This window comes from Uloborus diversus, chromosome 2, assembly GCF_026930045.1.
Source record: "Uloborus diversus isolate 005 chromosome 2, Udiv.v.3.1, whole genome shotgun sequence".
In the NCBI taxonomy this organism is placed as follows: Eukaryota; Metazoa; Arthropoda; class Arachnida; order Araneae; family Uloboridae; genus Uloborus; species Uloborus diversus.
The window spans coordinates 197,351,686-197,373,080 of record NC_072732.1 but is presented as its reverse complement, the minus strand read 5'-3'; positions in this window follow the sequence as shown (position 1 = coordinate 197,373,080).

Sequence of the window (21,395 nt, the reverse complement as noted above, 5' to 3'; positions counted from 1 at the left end):
ATGACACTCCAATTTGAAGATAATGAACTAAAAACAGGTTTTATGGGTAAATGTATGAAAAATTTCCCCCGAAAAACGTGCTTTTTGCCCCCTAAGTTTAATTTACAATTGTTTCAAAACCACATATTGCATGTACATTAATTTTTCGAGGTTTATATCCCAGTAATTTGTTCAATTACAATGTTTGCAATGTTTCAAATCTTTAGAGTCGATACTTTTTTCTATAGAGCTTTTGGAGTAAATAAAAACTTAAAAACGTGGTTATGAAAAAAATCAAGAAAGAAAAAGTAAATTTCAGTTATAATCATAATTAAGCAGTGCATTTGAGTTTAGTAAATTTCTTCTAGTTTTCTCAATAATTCACCAATTTAAAAAACAATTGCGGATTCGGATTTAGAAAGAAGAACACTGGGGCTCTCTAAATTTCTCAAAGTCTCAAAATCCATTTTTTTTTCCTCCAAAATTAGGATGTTCGTCTACCTATTTCTGAAAGTAGTTAATTTTATTTTTATTGTGTTTTTACGTGACTCTGAGCCTATTTTCATGATTACATTTGTTTAATTGTTTTTACTTTGAAGTTTAAGTGCACTAAAATGAACACTAAAAATGAATCATTTTGCATTTATTCAAAAACTACGTTATCTATTATTGGGATAAACCTAACCTGAAAGCATTGTAAGCAGATCCCATTTACAGCATTACAATGCTGCCAGGTTAGGTCTGCCACAACTATAGTGACCGTTATCTATCTATTCGAACTTAAAATCTGTACATGAAACTTCTTTATGTTGTGTGTAGGAGGTACAAAGTGACATGCAAATGATCGAACCAAATGATATTCGTAGCCGTAGGTTAAGGAGAAAAGAACGAGCGAGTCGGAATCTAGCCGTTCTTCCCAGTGGATGCGAGATTTTTATCAGCTTTTGAATTAAACTTATACCTTTTTATACCCTTTTGAAGTTTTACTATATATTATTCTTTAAAAGAAATGTTTAAATGTGGATTGTTTCATGTGATGAATTACTGAACTTGCACCCTGTCACAAAAGCGCTGCATTTCAAATTCGATATTGTGTGTCCAACTGCTAAACACAAAGTAGGAAAAAAATAAAGCATTCCGGATACAGTAAATTTTAAATATTTATGGGAAATAAAAAATGTTTTCGTTATTTTAAGCTTGTAAATTACAAAAGCGTTCAATAACGTCAATTTATTTTTTTTTTTTTTTTAAACGATGTAGGTTCAATATTTCTTTACGAGGTTGCTGTTATGTTTTCGGAGAAATAAAATCCCTGCTGTTTTTCAAAGTTACCACTCACTAAGTGAGTACATTGCTGCTTCGTAAATTATTTTCTTCAGTTACATTTACAGAAATCGTGCTGAGGCAGCGCCGTTGTTAAATGAGTGAGCATTAGCGTGTGATTCATAAACCTTCTTGCTCACTCATTTGCTTCGTGTTACCTTGTTTCTCTTCCGTCGATTCTTGGAGATCGATGAAAAATTTCCCCTTTTCCAGTACAACAGACAGCTAAGAAATGTAATGTTTCCGACCATCAATTTCAATTTGCTTTCTGCCTAAAAGGTTGGTTTGATTCGGAATGATTGAAATCTGTTGAAGAGTTCATTGAAATTACTTTGATAATTAGTTTGTATGTTTAATCGTTATTTGTACATTGCAAATATTGTAAAGCAGCATTAAGTAAAAAAAAAAAAAAAAAAAAAACTCAAAAAAGGTAAAGCGTCCCCCCCCCTTTTTTTAATTCCTTACATATTCACTTACATATTCTATATAAAAAATAAAAAAACATACGCAATTTAACATCAATTTCTATTTGTTTGCTGTGTAAAAGTTTGGTTTTATTTGGAAGAATTGGATTTTTTTGAAGAGTCAATTAAAATTTCTTGGATTATTAGAGTGTATGTCAAATCGTTATTTGTGGCAGTAAGAAGCAAAGGAATGTAAATACCAAAATTTAAAATTTCGGAGGTAACGAGTCCAGAACATTGGGGAACCTCTCCTTCACTTTAGAGCAAGATGTGATACTAGTAGCTCTGCTGGGAGCTGCTATACAACATGATTTAGGAAAAAAAAATCAATGAAAGCCTGCCTATTAACTGAATTTAAAACACGTTTTTTCAGAAACTTTAAAAAGTTCACTTACATCCCTTTGCTTCACCCTACCTCATTTGTAGTATATAAATATTTGAAAGCAGTATTAAATAAAATCGTTACAAAGGGAATGTTTGTTTACTCTTTTTATATATAATTCCTTACATTTTATTAATTATAAAGTATTTATGAGAAAGAAAAAAAAGGTTAATTTTCTCATAAGTTAAATGTTTTTAAAAATAGGATTGAAGCCTAGATTTTCAATAATAATTTAGTATTTGAAGAGTGAGTTTTCCGGCGTATATGTTTGAAAACCAAATAGTTTTGTATCTTAGAATGTCTGCTCAGGTTGTTTTTTCACTAAATATTTTGCGAAATAAACAAAAATACACCAAAAAACTTTCTAAGTGTTACGCATTATAATACCGATCACATAGATTTATGATATTTAAGGCAAAATTCCGAAAATTAGTTATTTACGCCTTAAGAAACATACTGAGTTGTTAACTTAGAAAAAGGAAACTTTTGAACATGCAGTACAAAACAAAACTTTTTGAAAACGTTTTTAAAAGCAAACAAATTTTGAACGAAAAACATTCTAAGTAAGTGCAAATGCGCATCTTTGACATAAATGAATTCGTAAGTTATTTTATGTTCAAAGCATAATCACATTCGTGATTTCTCTAAGTTGAATACTATTCTAAGAACATTTTTTTCTACAGAAATGAACACAATAAAATCCAATACAAAAGAAACGTAAGAAATTGCTCTTCCTCAAAACAAAAAAATAAGTTTTGAACATTTATAGGAAGTGTACTTAATAATAAAAACTCAGAATCCAAAAACATAACTTATAAGGCTTTGAATTGAATTACTCGTCTTAGGAAAATAAATGGCATCTACTTAGCTTGAAAATGAAATTTTTTTCTCGAGACAAAGACATAGATGATGTATTAAAAAAGTGAGAATCCCATTTTGCATGAACTTAAAACCACCGCACGTAAGCTATGCAATGTAGAAAAATACTTTTGTTTTCTATAAAATGTTAATATGTGTTAGCATGTTTTAACAGCCATATACCCAAAGGAATGTCGATTTAAATGATTGCGTATGTTAATTACCGCTCATTTTCGATGAGGCTCTACTGAACGGGTACTGAATTCTGAAATTCAAAATACCTGAATTGACCCCCAATTCTTTCCCTTTCTCAAGGTGAAAGAACATGCTGAAACACACAAGTGTGCCTTTTTAAGGAATGTTTGTGACAATAAACGGAAGGCCACAATATGGAAAAATAAAATAAATACGCATAACTTTTTTTGCGTTGTAAAATAAACGTGTTAGAAGGCATATTTTGTATTTGACGCCGATATACATACGTGAAACTAATAGTTTTTTTTTTTTTTTTGCCGTAGTATGTCTTTTCTGTGCACAACGATTTTTCATTTAAATTTACAAATAAAAAATATTTATGAATATTTTAAATTAAAAGTATAAAAATATATAAATACACGTTTAAAGTAATTAGATTTTTTAAATACCGTAACAGTCATTGATGTCAATGCAAATAACCATACGATAAAGACTGAAATTCAAATTTAAATGAAGCGTTTCCATTTGCTTTTGAAGGGTTAACAGAAAAAAAAAACGTACTTTTTTTCATTAAAAAAAAGCTATTTACTGAACTCTTATTTTTAAGATAAAAAGTACACTTTATTAGCCAGATAAACTTAGGTCAGATGTAATTTAAACCATTAATAAGTGTTTTGCTCGTTTTAGTAATAAGTAATAAGTTAAGCTACCCCCCCCCCCTTATCACAGTGTGATAGATACAATTTCCTGCTTAAGTCGCTTACAACTTCCCAATTCATAATACAACTGCTGATGCTGCTCAAAACAAGCTCAATACAAAGAAAATAAGGAGAATATCGATTTTAAATGCACAACCGGCAATTGCATTCTTTTGTTTGTTTAAATCATTTTCCTCGTGAAACTGGAATCCAACTTTGATCAAGATGGATAACCACTGATGTAGAGTGGAAATACTAGACAAAGGTATATCCGAGTTTTCTGAAAACCTGCCTCCTAAAGTGCGTTTTTTTTTCTTCAGCTTTTAAAAAATTACAAAAAATGCGACAGTACAGCTGTAATTAATTTAATTTTGAATACTCCCAAATATATTGTGTTAGGTGGATAGTGACCGGATAAAAAAAACATTCGAAACTTCACGAGTAGCTTTAAAAAATAGTTTTCACAACACAGTTAAAAAATATTTTTTCTTATGTGGTGGATAGGGACCGCATAAAAAAAATCTCATGTAGAAAACAACCCAAAAATTTACAAAATAACCAAGAATTGCCGTTTTAAAGGAAGTCAAAATAAACCAAGTGATTATAAAATTGCCGATTGGTGAGGCAAAATTTCCCGAAAAAACAAACTTTTGGGAGGTGACAGTGACTTTCCATCGCAGTAGTGCCCCTGTGATCACTTGAAGATACTACCTCGCACTCGTTTTGTAAATAATTTTGTCAATTATGTTTTTATGGTAACTGACCTACATTCACGTACTGAATTTCAGATTGTTTCTGAACGAAACACTATAGAGATATTTTTTAAGATATAAGCTTTCAGTATGTAACTGTTATTATTATTATTATTCAGTTAGATTTATTTTAGGAAAAAGGATGATTACAACATACCAAAAAAAACGAAAAAATTCGAAAATTACATAGACATCTGTTACGGCTTATTTTTACTAAAAAAAGTCATAAATTAGAATTCATCTTAGTACAGTTTTAAAATATATTTTTCAAACTTTAAAACCATGTACAAAATGTGTAAAATTTTGATGCTCATATTAACATTTTTTTGGTATTGCTCATATATATATGTAATTTAAAATTAGTTAAAAATTATATGTTGTGCATGATGAAAGAACCATATTTTAAAAAATGACGTATAAAAAATCAAGTTTAAAAGTAAAAGTTTCCCAAAAAATGACGACTGCCACGATGTAAACATAAGGAACAAAGACAAGATTTTTTTCTGCTTGTGTAGGCGTACTCAAATACCTCGTATATTTCTTTAAAGAAGACATTGGAAGAATTCCAACTATTTCTTTCGTTTTATCAAAATATCGTATTAATCTTTAAGATCAAATATTTGACTCTTTTTAGCAATGGCATCGTTTCTTCTATTAGGTGAATAAATATTTTGAATACTAAATTCTTATACAGTTCTTTTAGACTGGATGGCAGCTATTGAGATATTTGTAAATGTGAAATAAATGGTTTATTGTTAAATGACTCCTATAGATTTATTTTTTAAATGCAATCAACTCCGCTTAGGGTCTTAACGGTTTCATGTTTTATGATTATTTTTATACTTCTCGAATCAATGGGAAGGATAAGTTGCAGAGAGTAAGAAATGAAATATTAATGTTTATCATTGAATTATCCTGATAAATGTATTTTATAAACCCATCATGCTCCTACAAGTGCCCATACGTTTCATTTTTTAACACTTTTAACTTTATAATTTTGGAATAAATAGTAGTTATCGAGAGTGGGAATTTGAAAGTAATGCTTATTGCTAAATTACTCTAAAAATATTTCATAAAACCAGCAGGTTCCGAGTATTTCTTTAATAGTTCCATTTTTTTTGCTATTATAGTTTCATACTTTTGGAATATATGGCTGTAATCGAGAGTAAGAAATGTGAAAATAATGTTTATCATTAAAATTTTCTAGTAACTTTATTTTTTTTAATTACCGTAAACACAGATTAATGTCTTTACAGTTCAACTTTTTACACTCATAGTTTAACTTTTTCTGAACGAATGGTAGTACTGGAGAGTAATTATATAAAGTGAATGTAATCTAATAAAGAAAAGTAAATCTATTTTATAAATGCAATAGGCTCCGAGTAATATTTCAGCAGTTCTATTTTATCCCTCTTAGTTTTATATTTTAGGACTGTATGGCAGTTATCGAGAGTAAGAAGTGTAAAATTAATGTGTATCATTAAATTCTTCTAACAACATTTTTTTTACGTTCTGTGAACACAGATTAATGATCTAATAATTCAACTTCTAAACACTCAGTTTCATTCTTTTTCTTTTTCTGAATGAATGGTAGTTATCAAATGTAGGAAATATAAATTAATTATTATTGAGAAATTACTCTGATAAACCTTAACAATACCTTTTTCTTTTTCAAATAAAGTTTCATTTCGTTTAAAAAAAATGCAGTTATTAAGAATAAGCAATGTGAAAGTAAATGTGTTTTGCTTAATTACTTTAACACTTTTTTTTAATGGACTTTGATTAGTACCTTCACTGCTTTGTTTTTAACACCTTATTTTATACTTTCCAATAAGTTGCAGTTACAGAGTAGTTAATTTAAAATTTGTATTTAATACTTACTTACTCTAACAAATGTATTATGAACACAGTAGGCTTTGTTTAACAGTACAAATTTTATAACTGATATGACACTGATGATATTAACACTTATAACTTTATACTTTTGGAATAAATGGCAGTTATTAAGAGTAATCAATGCTTAAGTAATGCCTTTTGTTAAAGTACATTGACAGTTCAGTAATTTACCGCCCATTAGGCAGGGCTAATGCAGAAATACGTGAAATACACCGCCAGCTCAGTCATTTCCAACCGAGGACTGCAGATTGTACATTGGACTGCGGTGTATTTCACGTACATTGACAGTGTTTTTTAAATAAATTTATTTTTAATGGTCTGTGATAAGTACTTTAACAGTTACATTTTTTTACTCATTGGCTTATACTTTTGAAAGGAATGGCAGTTATCAAGAATAAATAGTGTGAAAGTAATGTTTATCGTTTATTAAGTTTAACCATCTTTTTTAATAAACTCCCTTTTAATGGACTCTGTTTAGTACCTTAACAGTTACATTTTTTAACACATTGTTTTATACACATGAAAGGAATGACAGTTATCAAGCATAATTAAGGTGAAAGTAATGCCTATCGGTGAATTACGTTGACATTTTTTAAAAATAAATTTCTTTTTAATGGTCTCAGATTAGTACCTTAACAGTTTCCTTTTAAACACTTTGTTTTGTACTTTTGAAAGGAATGGAAATTATCATGAACAATTAACGTTAAATAAATGCTTACCATTACATTACTTTGAAAGTTTTTTTTCGTTCAATTTTATTGTTAGTGGTCTCTGATTAGTACCGTAACAGTTACATTTTTCAACACATTGTTTTATACTTTTAAAATGAGCGGCAGTTATAGAGAGTAGTAAATTTAAAATTTAGTTTTTAGTGTTTAATCACTCTGACATATTTATTTTATAATCACAACAGGGGATTAAACTCTAAACAATTTCATTTTTTGACATATTCGATTCAAAAAATCGATTTTTTTTGACTCCCTGTAGAAATATATGCAGTAACAGGGGAAAAAAGAATCTTGAAGTAGAATGAAAAAAAAATGTCAATCTTTCAAATGCATATTCCAATTGCGAGAGTAGAACAATTTTATTAGCGTTATGTTTCAAGAAAAAAAAACACGCGGTGACAGATTAAGCGACACGTCGAGTGATAAAAACCATTTTGTGAAACACTTGCTTTTAAACCGCGATAAAAATGGCTGCGCGTAATTAACATCAGAGTGGACTATAAGAGCTTTAAGACTCACTTTTAATGGATAAAGCTTTGTTTTCTCCTGGCTTTGCTTAGCCTCCTTTATTATATTTCTGAGATTTTCTGGTGGAAATGAGTTACGATAGTTGTTTTCGCTCATTATTCTAATGGACATCATGTTTTCAATTAATTTTGTTCAGCAATAAATTTTGTATTTTAAATATTAACTTTTAAAGAACCATTAACAGTCAATCAGACAACTTAGCCCGAAAATGAATTAAAATAGGCTAAATTTAATAATTTAAGAAGTACTGGAATTAAAGAATTAAACTAAAAAAAATATTTAATTTAACCCAGAAGAACTCGTGCGGAGTCCCTAGTCGCCTCAGTCACTTAAAATCTTACATTTTCGAGTATGTAGTTCAACAGATTTGAACCCGAGCTTCAGTAGGTACATTTCTAAATGTTTTCTTTTAAGAGCACCTGAAGGTAGCTGGTGTATGCTATTTTTTAAAAATTTGTTTTCTGTTCTTTTAAGAAAATCTGCAATTGGAGGACAAGTTCGACTGGGGATCAATTCGAAAAAAAAAACGTAAATTTCTTCTGTTAAATGTGAACAGTTTCATTCCAAGGTTCACTCCAACTAGGACTGTAATAACTGCATGTGGAATTTAATGCGGAAAAGTGTTAAATGTCTTAAATGGTTTTCTGAACTTCGTTCCTTTTTTGAAGTAGGGGAATATGGGGCAAAGACTGAGCTTTTTCAAAAAGAACAAACTGGAGAAATATGTTTTGAAAATTGCAATACATAAAGAAAGAACATTGTATTTTGTTGGGTGAGGGGGGGGGTCTCTTCTTTTTTTTACGGGACAAAGTGCAAAATTAAATATTTTTCGAATGAAATATTTTCTATTAGATTGTGCAAAATATTTTTGAAAAAATTAATGAGCAAATAAAAGCGTTAATGAAAAAATGAAAAGTGAATTAAATAACAAACTAACAAATAAACAAATACACTAATTATTACATGATAAACGAGTGAAACAAGAAGTTCTGTCTAGAACTAAACGAGCCTACTTTCCCAAATTCCAATATTGGCTTTCTAGTATCTGATCCGCATTCTCAAAATTTGCTAAAATCATAAATTATTTCAGATATATTTTAAAAATATTTTAAGCTGATTTCGAGAAATCAAGTATGCCTCGCTCATCTAAAGAATTATATACGTAAAAAATAAATAAAAGAACAAATAAAATAGCGGCACCTTTTAAACAAAGCAGCTAAATACATTTTTTTCCATTAAAAAAAAAAAAAATCTTCAACCGCTTTCAAAAAGGAAAAAAAAAGAATTCAAATTAAAAGCTCATTAAAATAAATACATCATATAAAAAAACGTTTGTTTTTCCCCTGTTGCCAAAAATTTTTGTAAGAATGAATTAATGTACTTTCAAAAATAAATAAAAACAATAAAATGTCAACTTAAAGAAATAATTTTCATTGTCGAAAAAAAAAATCATCTGCTCATATCTTTATGTAGAAACATAAATGACTCTGAATTTCTCCGCCCAAAACTGAATACATAAATTAGAACTTTAGCTTGAAAATAAAATAAAAAATATTAAAAACAATTACTTCACAGTAAAAACCATGGCTGCGGAGTCAGAGTCAAAGTCGGAGTCCATCTGATTTCGGGACAAAAGAGTTAGATTCGAGAGCCAAAAGTTTTAAATTCAAAGACTCGGAGTTGGAATCGGTCATTTCCACAAAAAGTCCGCAAGTCTGCCAATATTTGCAGAATTGGAGTCGGACATATTATTTGATATAGAAGTCGGAGTCTGAGTCGAATTTCCAAGAGTCGGAATCAGTCATTTTTCCTCCGTGCAAAAATTTTTGCCAAAGCTACGAAGTCAGATTCAAAGTCGGGGAGTCAGCGTCCGAGTAATTTTCGGGCACAGGAATCGGAATCAGAGTCAGGAGCCCCAAAATTATCGGAGTTGGAAACGGGAGTAGGTATCAAGAAAACTGTTTCCAACAAAAATTGTTTGAAGTAAATCCGCCTTTAAGTTCGGAATCTATATTGACTTTCAGTTTCCCCGTAAGTGCTAATGTTAAGAGATTTGAACTGTTCAAAATTGAACGAAAACTTGTTCAAATCAAAAAGATATTTTCGATACATAGTTTTTCATCAAAAGCTTTTCCCTACTAAGTTTGTTTGGTGCCACTTCGCCTCTAAGTTCAATATTTATTTTTGCTTTGAATTTCCCCGTACGCGCTAATGTTAAGTTTTTTCGAACTGCTCAAAATTGAACGAAAAATTGTTCAAATCAAAAAATGAATTACGGAAATGAGATGTCCTCTCCGAGATCTTTCTAACAAAAAAAAAAAAAAAAAAAGTTCGAATCGGACTACTCATTCAAAAGTTATTAGGGGGGGGGCAGACAGACAGACCGACAGACATTTTTCCCCATCTCAATACCCTACTTTCCAATTTTTAATTTTTCAATATTTATCTAACTATTTTATTTATTTTTGACTTTTTTGTTTTGTTTTTGGGGATATTTTTAAGGATGCATTAAGCCAACTTTCAAGCTTTTTTCTTCTTTCTCTGATTTTTACTAGGAAAGTAGGCTAAAAACAGTGTATGAATGAGAAAATAAGTGAATGAATGAAGTAACAAGGGAATTATGAAGTGAAGGAAAGTAAATAAAGTAGTTAATACGTGAATAAGTAAGTGCTTCAGTAAAAGATTGAATGCGTAAACAAAATGAACGATTTCGCTTTGCTCCGCATTTACTTGACTAATTGTGAAAAATATTTAAAATACAAACAAGCTAAATATTAACTAAATAAATACTGCACCCAATATTAGAAGGTTCCAATTAATATTTGAAATGTTAATGACAAGAATTTCTTTATTTGATGATATCAATATTGTTTTTTACTAACAACAAAATATTATAAATGGACTTATCAGTTTTTGAAATTTGCTTGTATTATGCTCTGCTTTAACTTTCAGTGGTAATTTTTTCTTGACTGGAACTGACTACAAATGTTACTAAGTAGTTAAAACATTACTTGGAAGTGGCGCTAAAAGAAACTTCAAATAAGAGCAAAATAGTCTTTGGAAACTAGCTTTGCAAAAACAGAAGGCTACGCTAGGGTATTCTACAGTCGGTCTAGTGCAAAAAAATAATAATAATAAGAAGAAGAGGAATACTAAGTAAATAAAAAAAGAAAGAGAGAAAGAAAAAAAAAACACATCCAGCATTCATTTGAATTTTGACGTCTCACAATCAAATAATGTTTTTCGGTATCCCGAATTGCGATTGGACACTGCTTTTTGGAAATTTTTGCTTCTACCAATGGGATGGAACTCGAATGGCCAAAAAATTTGCACCCGTCATTTTAAGACTGTCGGTTTTTCAGAATAGGTCTATACGAGTCATATCCGTAAAAAAAGAAATGGTGAAAAGGATGCGGTAATGAAAATAATTATTTTATCACTGATATCCACCAGTACACTTATCACAAAGATTCTTTACAGCGTATTTGTATAACCATATAGTTTTCTCATTTCTTATCAGTATTATATAATGTGTGTTAATAATCTGGAAATTTTGTTTTTAAATTAATATTTACTGGTTAAGAATTCATCTTTATGTATTTTTCCCTGAAAAACGTAATTTTACACGAAGGCTATTTTTTAAATGTAAAGTTTGCTTGAGTTAAGTCCTGAAATTTTTAAAATAAAATTAAATCGCAGACAATTTGTGACTATGACGACCAAAATTTCGCTCTCTAAATAAATATTCAAACAACCGTTGTCATAGTAATCTGAAAAAACAGAGCAACATCAATTTTAGTCAAGTGAGGATGGAAAGCAATTTGTGATTTTTCAATAAATGAAAATGTCTGCAAACTATCCTTCAAATTACATTCCATGCTCGTTTATTGTTTGCTACACAAAAGAAAGGGTTCGGTACCTACCTTTCCATTTTAGGACAATATTCAAATAAATAAATAAATAAAATAAAATAATAAAAATAATAATAATAAGCTTTTTCAATGTCGAAAAAACAAAAAAAAATTCCATCAAACATTTACCTGAAAGAGACAGAGAGAAATGACATTTACAGTGCCGAAGAGATAAGATAAGATTTTTCAAATGCTTAAGTTCATCAAATTTGTACAATAAAATTTTAAAAGTATTTTTACTATTAATGTGCTGAAAAAATAACATTGAAATATTGTTGAATATTCAATATTATCCATACCTTTAGCACAATATATTTAACTTTCTTTGAAGCATTATTCCGCTTTAAGAATTTCTAACAAAGTTCACAACTGTTCAAGACCGCAGAAGTGGAAACATTTCAAAATACACGAAAACGAGCTGAAATAAACTTAAAAATAGAAACACTTTTGGGACAAAAGAAAAGAAGACTCTCTAAGGCAGATGAAAAATGCTATCGAATTCTTTTTATTTATTTTGACTTTCCTCAAAAACAAAAATTCCACATTGATAAAGATGGATAACCACTGATTCGGATCGAAGATTCTACACAAAATATCCGCCTGGAAATCAGGAATCCTCCCCAGAAAGGATCACTGGTTCTTTAGAAGCTCCAGAGCAGAATAAAAGAACCGTATGTAGAATTGATTTAAGTAATGAATAAGAATGCAAAAGATGTAAAAGAATATCTGCATATGTTGAAGAGGCTACGGTTTTAAACTTGCAAAAAAGGTTTCATCAATAGTCCTTATTTCATTGTGAAACTTTTTTTTTTTTTGTTAGAAGAATGTTTTTAACAGATTTGAAATATTCTTAGTACCGAATCAAATATTTTGGGTTTTATATGAAAATGCATTTTTATTGAAAAATATTTTGTATTTCTCTGTTTGAAGGCGTTTATTCGCAATTTTAACAGATGAAATTGTTTTATAACCTCGATTTAAAGGGCAAAGAAATTCTTGGTTTCTGAAAGCAATTATTTTTAATTTTGATTACACTTCGTTATTATTTTTTTTTACTTTTAGACATTTCATTAAATTTTCTTTTGTTATGTTCTTGCTTAAAAACAATATAATTAGGATCACAATTTCGGATTGATATCAATTATCGCTAAAATAATCCTCAAAAAAAGTTTAAGTTTTGAACATTTCAAGTTTCAACTCGATGTTCTACTAGTATTTCAAGCAGGAGCGCCTCAAACTTTAATTTTTGGGAGAGTAAAATTATCAAGTTGCCGAATAAAACTCCAAATTTTGCCAAGTGATGATACTTTTGCCAAATAAAACTCCAAATTTTACAGGTTAGAGCTCCAAATTTTGCCGAACGGAACTCCAAATTTCACCACATGATGATCATTTTACCGAATATAACTCCCAATTTTGACAAATATGATCATTTTAACGAATATAACTCCAAAATTTGACAAATGATGATAATTTTACAGAATCATCACATGAAATTTGCCAAATAAGATTTTTTTGGGAGGGCACAGTGACCTGCCATAGGGTGCTCCTGATTCCAAGTGGTCTAATATTTTCGTCTCAATATTTAATCTGGGTAATTTTTTTTGAACTGCCAAAAAAGAAGTTGTTGGCATTGCTTAGTAGAGACGTTGTCTTTAAAAGTTTATAAGTCAACTACTCTCCGAAAAAATAGGTTTAACGATCCAAATTTTGAAACTGTATTTTAGTCAGACTTCAGGTTTTAGTTTATCGAATGAACTTCTGTTTTCCATTCCGATGAGGGGTTTTTTACAGCTCAAATCTTTTAAACTGAAGATATATAGTCGGTAGATAAAAAGAAGTTAAGAAAGAATTGGGTAAACAATTTTAATGTGGCTTGAAATAGAAAAAAAAAAGTAACAGTTGAAGAATTCTTTTCAGTGGACCATTACGGGTCCTGTGTGTGAATCATACGTATTGTGTTGGATGCTATGTTTTCCATTTTGTAAAATGATCCAACAATGATTTTATACGTCTTCTAATAACATTCCGTTATTCTTAGATTATCTCATCTTTGTTTGATTTATCTCCGCGGATAAATGGTGTAAAACTGAATCTTAGCAATATTACTTTTGCTATTACGAGAGTGGACCCAAAAGAAACCGGACTAAAGGTGCGATGCCAATCCTAGATGTAGTAGAGTGTTCTCCAGCTAGATGGCTCAAGTAGAGACCTTCACAAACTAGCTGTACAAATGGCGTCAGTTTAGTTTATAATGGCTGATCGTAGTATTGACTTTCTCAGATGTTGTTGCTTTCCGCATGCGAACTCATTATGGCAGATTTAAAAGAACAAACTGTAAGCTTGAAATTTTGCTTCCTGCTTGAAAAGTCGGCAACGGAATAGCTTACCAAATGCTTCAACAATCTTTCAAGAACGATGCTATGAGCCGTACACAAGTTTTCGAGTGGTTTGGGTGCTTTAAACGCGGTAGCATTTATGTTAAAGAACATGCTCGCTCTGAGCGCCTTTCGACGTGTCGAAATAATGAAAACGTTGGAAAAATCCGCCAAAAAACTCAAAGAGAGTCGTCGTTTTACGATTGACGAAACTTTAGAAGAAACAAGAGTGAGTTGGAGCTCGCGCGGGCGATCGAAAGGATGGTTCCTTTACCATGAGAACACTCCCCTACACACAACCTTCACTATTACTTACTAATTGACCTTTCAGGAGTGACTAGTCGTTCTTCGACCCCCGTATTCACCAGACCTATTCTTCTGTGATCTTTTTCTGTTCCCGAGGATAAAAAAAATCTGAAAGTGAAGCTTTTGTGTGAAGTGAAGCAGCGCAACGGGCACTGGACATGGTCACACTTAAAGAGTTCCAGGAGAGCTTCTAATAGTGTAAAAAAAGTATTAACAAGTGTATTGCATCTAAGGGTGGACACTTTGAAGGAGACTAAAGAAATTTTATGAATTAACTATTATATAAATATTTTAGAACAAAAATCCGGTTATTTTTGGGTCCCCTCTCGCACAATTCAACCTTTAAGTAGACATGAATATTCTACCATGTTAACTGAAGATAAAACATTACTAAAGAAAATGTTAACAAAAAGAGTTTCCCAATGAAACCTAACGGTAACAGTAAATTCCAAAATGATATGAAGAGTAAACAAAAAAAAAGAAAAGTTGCACTCTTTATCTCAAGGTGGGGAGAAAAAAATGAAACGCATCGTCTTTTAACCAGCAATAAAGCTCCTCTGAAGCCATTAGCACCAAAAGTGAGTCATAAAAATTCCGAGCGCGATGCCGAGTGACGTATACCTCTGACTTCTCGTCTTTGCTCTTCTTCTTAATTATCAGGTTATTTCTTGCTGTGCCACAATCTCTTCCTTTACCCACAGATTGCGCTACAATGTTCAAGTGGCGCCTCTCTTTAATGTGATTACATTAGCCATGATGCATGGCGCTTAAGCCTTGTCCATTTACGAGGAGTTATGTTCTTTGCTTTTCACGCATTTTGTGATTTTTTTTCCTTCTGTTCTTGTCCCTGGACTAGTTATAACATTCTCTCTTCAAGTGATATTCTATATTTCTTGTGCTTTATTTTCCCAATGTTGTTCAATTCTTTCGCAATTTTACATTCTATGACTTCGGCAAAATATGAAGCGAAGACAATTTTGAAAATGCCCACAGCTGTAAATTCAATAATATATGAAAATAAAAATTCATGAAAGTTGGCTAATGAGATAGATACAAACTGTTTATTTTAAATTTTAATTTTTAAAAGGAATGTTTTGAACTATATATATTTTTAGTTTTTCAATATAGTTTTACCGGAAACTATTTTCATGTATTTTTTTTTCTGACCTAAACAAACTTTACTATTAAATCAGAGTGCATCTTAGCTGTCTGTATTTCCGGGGTGCATCAAAACAACCTTTACTCAACTAGCGACCTTGTAATAGTTTGGGGACTCTTGGGGACAGCCGGTAATGTCCCCCCCCCCATTCTACCTATGTGGAGCAACTTAATTTCTCAGAATTTCTGAATTGACGTTTGAATGTTTTTACCCCCCCCCCCCCCTCTGTTCAAATCATATTTGGAAGATTTTGCTTTGCAAAGCAAGCTATAAAGGGTAAGAATGTCGTTTTAACGTGATAGCCAGTTAGTAGTCTGCAAGTTTTACATGGTCTCTGGCAAAGTGAATTTTTTTTAGATGATGCGGGCTTGAGAAAGGTACCAATGGATATGAATATTTTGGAGAAGGGGGAGATTCAACTTATTCTCATGTCACAGATATAAATTGTAATTTTAATGTGTGTGTGTGTTTTTTTTTTCATGTTATGACAGGCAGGATTTTTATGAGCTGACAAACCATGCTTGTCCCAAGATTTAGTATGGAATGGCAGCTTTATTTCCAATCAGTTTCTTACTTAGTCAGAAATGGCAAACAGCAACAGTCTGCATGGAAAGAGCAGAAAGCAAAGACTAGATCCATCTTGTTTTTATTAAATTCTGAATTTAAAAAAAAAAACATCTTTTTTTTTTTTGTCCGTCGTGGATTCTATTATTTTTTTTTTTTTTTTGTTTTAGGTATCATGATATCCTATATTTTGAAAATTTTATCTCAGTTTTTTAACGTTGTAAAACTGGGGTCTTGTCGATTTGACTGACTTGCAAAACCAAACCTTTGTACCAAGGACATATACCATATGTACCCACGGACGGCAATTTTTAGTCTCCTTGGGTCACACGTTACTCTTCTTACAATGTGAAGTACATCAAAATGGTGCCGTTATCAACGTCCGAAATTTGCTTTCAACAATGAAAATGAATTGAAGTAGGGCTTTAAGATATATTGTTGAAGTTATTCCCACCTGTTGTAGGATCTACAGACCGTCAATCCCATCTGCTTTCATTTGAAGTCGACTTTTTAGATTTTTGATGGTATAAATTGAGGTTATTATGTAGGTTCATAAAAAGCCATAATATCATGAATCTAGTTTTTTTCTTCGTTTAAAACATATTAGTTTTATTCATAACATCATTAACTCTCTTAAGAGTTCACTTTTTTAAAGAGTTCACTAATGTTAAAAAGTAAGGAAAATTAAAAAAAAGGATAAAAAACCATCAATTATTTTCAAAGTTTAATTTCTGTTAAATATTTTATTTAATGTTATTTTCAATAGATGCTTGAAGTATTTCAATATAGAACTGCTTATAAAAGTGAATTCAGTATAATTGAGTCCCTCAGAACTATTTATATGTTATTTTTTTGCCCAAAGTTATTTTTTTACAAATGCACCTGTCCGCGGGGTAAACGGAGTGTTGTACCCACGGACAAAAACGATGGTTTTGAAGATTTTTTTTTTGAAGTTGAAAGCTTTGAGATTTTCATCTAACAAACATTTCCAAAGTATATGATAAGTTGTAGATTCTGCCAGAAAATTTTTCCGATCGATTATCCATTCTCAGAGACCAGCAAAAATTGAAAAGTAAATGTTGTCCGTGGGTACAGCAGCTTCCCCTACCTAATTATAGTTGAGTAAGCCGGTATATTTTTGTATGTTCAGACAGCCAGGACATTTATAAGCCGATGGTATAAAACCATGGTTCGCGAAGTATTTAGTAAGGAATAAAATATTTGTCTGAACTGGTGTCTTAAATAATCACAAATGTCAAAAGGCAACATTCTGCATGGCGAGAGCAGCGCGCAAAAACTAGCTTGTTTTTATTAAATTCTGAGCATTTAAAAAAATCTTAACAATATGGAAAAGCTTTAGGTCGTTTATTACTGCTTATTTAACTGGTAAATTGTCAGAATAACTTCTTAAATAGAAAACTCGCAATCAAAGACTTTTGATTTGTGTCTTTTGGGGTACTTTAACTGTTCAAAAATACGTGTTTTTACATGTATGGTTAGAAATAAGACCCAGTTTCTCAAAAAAAAAAAAAAAAAAAAGAAAAAAAACGGACTTTAGAAAAAAATATATGCCAATCATATTTAAAACACCATTGTGAATGTAATTTACATTATTTTTTTGCCTTGTGAAACGCAAAAGAATATGATTGAAAACTACTTTTTGAATTTAAAAATTAATCAATTTTAACATCAAATGATAACAGTATAAAATGATGAACTGATCGGGTTCAGGTTTGAAAAAAAAAAATCTTTTGATGTGGGTAGGTAAAGGGCATTAACAGCAAAATTTTCGCTTTTTACTTTTTTTTTATTTTTTTATTTTTGTAGTCGATTGTAAGTTAGCTGAATTTTATAAACTTACACATTTGAGTAGCGCTGGGAAAAAAAGTGCGAAAAAACGTCTAATTTCAATATTTCGCTATTGTTGTTTTTTTGAGCAAACACGATTGCTTATTGCTTTCATTTGATTGTTTTGATGTGCTATCATTTTATTTTCCCGCCAGCACCCTCTGCAGCATCACCGTCGACCGGCCTCACGATGCTGCTCCTATAGCGAAAGCCGTCTCCAGGTTGCATCCATATCCTACACTCACGCGCATACATACACAACTACACACACACATACACACAACTGCCCACACATACCCCGCTCCCACGCACACATAAACACACACGCCTACATACACACACACACACTCGTCATTGCAAAAAAACATAATTTGAAATCAAGATGACAAAATCCAAATTAATTTATTATATATATATATATATATATATTTAATGTCTCAAAATTCATTTCCGTAGATACTGCCGTTTATCTTCTCACGGTAGCATATTACTAGAATTGCATGGAGTTACATTTAATTTCAAAAGCTACTACAGATTTGATTATTTGATTACAGTCAACCCTCGTTTATCGCGATTAATCCGTTCCAGCCTCAACCACAATAAGTAAATTTCCGCGAAGTGGGATTTTTTGTTTATTAATAGACTGTTTTTCTAGATAGAACGTAGAAAACATTTTTGTGACTTTTTATAATGTTTTTTGTTACATAATTAGCGTACTGTAAACATGCAATAACATGTTTGGTCCCCATTACACTCCCTTTACACTACAGTAAAACCTGTAAAGTTGACCACCTTTGATAGTTGACCACCTGTTTAAATTGACCACTAAAGTAGTGCACCGTGAGTGGTCAACGTACACAGGTTTCACTGTATTATTCTATATGTTACACAAAATATGAGAAAATATGATGTAAATGAAAAATGGTTGTTTTTCTCTATCTTTATACTTATAATAAAGCTGAAAGTCTGTCTGACTCTCTGTGTGGATGTCTGGATCTCTGACGCGCATAGCGCCTAGACCGTTCGGCCGATTTTCACGAAATTTCGCATAAAATTAGTTTGTAGCATGAGAGTGGGCACCTCGAAGCGATTTTTCGGAAATTCAATTTTGTTCTTTTTATTTTCCAATTTTATGAACATTTTACCCAGCAAATTATCGTAACGTGGAAGAGAAAATTACAAAATTATTATAACGTGGAACTGTAACGTGGGCGAGCCATTCAACATAGCAAAGCGAGAAATTCATCATCCATTATATGTAGATAGACAGGGCGAACCAAATGACCCTTTAATTTTCTTCTACGGGCAAAGCCGTGCAGGTACCACTAGTACGAATAAAAAAGCTAAACGTCTCTCTGTCTGGATGTCTGGATCTCTCTCTGTCTGTCTGTCAGGATTTCTGTGACGCGCATAGCACCTAGACTATTCGGCCGATTTTCATGAAATTTGGTACAAAATTAGTTTGTAGCATGGGGTTTGCACCTCGAAGCGATTTTTAGAACATTCGATTTTGGTCTATTCGTCAAACTTATGTTATACGTCAAACTTATAAACCCCTTCCTTTGTGTGACGGGGGTTAAAAAGTAGTACTTTTGACTGAAGGAAACAACCTCATTAGCACATTACACCTTTAAGAAGACATTTTGTGTATTCTTAAGCAACTTTATCTTTTGTCAAAAGTATACCTTTTTTATTTTTGTCACCTTTCTAACGTTGTGTGAAATACTAAGAATAGAATGACGTAATTATCTCTTTCACTAAATGTTTCAAACAATGTCAGCCCCACATAGGACCGTCATAGGTCAGGATGACATCATGGAAATCCCATCGTAAATAAAGTGACTCATTAATGTCAATTGCAAAAAAAAAAAGTAAAAGTAAAAAGAGTACTTTTTTTGTACAAAATTTGGAAATTGCGAAAAATTAACATGACTTTGGCATAAAAGAAATTTTAATTTATAAACTACTGAAAAGATGAATCGTAAAGGTTGTAAATACGTTTAATTTTATTACTTTGGTTTCTCATTTAAAGGTGAATCCCCATTAAACTTCATGAAAACAAAAATGAAAATCTACATAGTGCATGTATTTTTCTGACTGTTAAATATGCTGTCTTAAGGTTCTTACATTACATTTTACGCTTTAATATAACATTGAGATTTAAAAAAAAAAAAAAAAAAACATGCTTGTTTTTATTAAAGGGATTCGTTGTTTTTCAAAAATTTCAACTTTAGAAAAATCTTTGAAGCAATACGTCTTCTAACAACACAAACAAGATTCTGAAAGTTGCCATTAGTGTCTTAATGACGCCTTACTAATGCTGGAATAAATGGCTTTCCATTAGAATCCTTTAGCTCATTATCTAAACGTTTTCATTTCCGAATGAAATAAACGAAATAGGTAAGAAATAAATCTTCATTTGCCGGCTAACAATCTATTTACCTTGATTTTTTTTTCTTTCGTTTTCCTTTCTTTTTTTTTTTTTTTTGAATAAAATCGTTGTTAGCTAAATCTAATTATAAATAATCATTAATACTGTTTTTCTTCGGAATTGTTGAATGTATACACATTTATAATTTAGCTCGTACTTAATAAAAACCTTTTATGTTACTTTTTTTATCAAACTTACTTTCTCAATACACAGACGTTTTAGAATTATTGAAACCGGGTAGGACAAAGTTCAATTTAACTAATTTTTATCCAATAAATATAAATTTAAATTCCTTAAGGTTTTACAGCAACCTATTAGTTGATAATGCGTATTTTTTTTTTCATTTTAAAAGTGCATGCATAATTACGCAATAATTGAAATATATAAAAAATAACGATTTTTTTAGTGTAAAACGTGGTAACAAAGGTACGTTGTTAGCGTAATTTGCAGTTTTAAGATAACATGACACAGGTTAGATGTTCCGATTCCTTGCCATTTGTGCTTTATATTTGTTAAATTCTGAAAATACTTCGTTTCTTTGTGATTGGTATAGTTACAATCAATTATGTAATCGGAATTTGTAATTATTTTGATTCTCAAAATGAGTATCCAAGTAAATGAGAGCAAGGCATGTGTTTAGACTTAAAAAGATCCTTAAATCTAACAAGAATTAGTAAAATTATAACTCAAAACTTATTTTTATGAGAATTTTTAGAACTGATAAATTAAACAGCAAACTTGATTTCTTTATTTTTCAAAAAAACATTTCAAATACATTTTTAGCCAAACTGCAAAATATTTTACTCTTTATTTTTACAAAAGCAGTAGTATGCAGAACGTAACCCCAAACAGCCACCTGACTTCTAAAAACTGTAAGCAAATGATTATTAAAAGGTTTGATTTTTTTTATACTGTAAGCATTTCCTTCGAACTTAAGGAAAAAAAACTTCGTACTTCATCCTTCTTTTTGAGACACAAATAAATTTTACCCTCTT